Consider the following 840-nt stretch of genomic DNA (forward strand, 5'->3'; position numbering starts at 1 on the left):
TTTTGTGGGGTCAAGGGGACCAGGGTCTGCATCCCTTGTCCCCCTAGCAAAATGCATCCACGATCATCCCTTGTGTGGTCTGGGGGGCACGTGTTCTTACAGCAAGAATGAGCCACGCTTTAACCATGAGCACCATAAGTGCTGTGTGTGCGTGGGCGGGGGGGGGGGCACGGGGCTGAAGTGGCTGTGGAATGGACAGGACCTGGGGTGGGGCTGCAGAAAGTCAACATCTTAAGTCTTACAAAGAATCCCGACACCTCTGAAAGACTGTCCAGGCAAAGCAGCCAGGGCTCACCTCGCAGACGCAAGCTCTCGCCTCCCAAAGGGTCAGGAGCGCCTCTAACTCTGGGCTGTCTCCCCACACTTCAGCTCCTGGGTACCATGCGTGACGCCACCATGGTGGCAGGTCAATGCCAGCCCACCCCAGAGGAAAGTTCTATAGCTTCCTTTTCGTCCTCTCTCCCTGCGAGGGACGCCTGCTCCTCGAATCCCTCCTGGGGAGGATTCGCGGGTCACTGGGAAAGGAAAAGGGTCCTGTTCAGGGAGAGGATGCCGAGGCCTCGAACAGGCTGTTGGTGCCTCTCCAGAGCTCTCTTTACTCTCCGCCCCTGCACAGAGGCTCATTTCTCTTCTAAGCCGGGGACCCGGTCCTCCAGGGGGAGGCACAGAACTTGCAGACAGCCAGCCTTTGAAGAGCGTTGCGATCCCCTCTCACGGGGCAGCGGCCTTTGGGAGTCCTCCCGGGGTCTCTATTTAGTCTGGCTCCCCAGGAGGGCACGGCCTAGAGGTTCGGGGGGTCCTTCCCATCCAAGTCCAGTTGTGGGCGGGGGGGGGGGGGGG

The sequence above is a fragment of the Herpailurus yagouaroundi genome, unplaced genomic scaffold (assembly GCF_014898765.1).
Source record: "Herpailurus yagouaroundi ecotype Mexico unplaced genomic scaffold, PumYag 216, whole genome shotgun sequence".
In the NCBI taxonomy this organism is placed as follows: domain Eukaryota; kingdom Metazoa; phylum Chordata; class Mammalia; order Carnivora; family Felidae; genus Herpailurus; species Herpailurus yagouaroundi.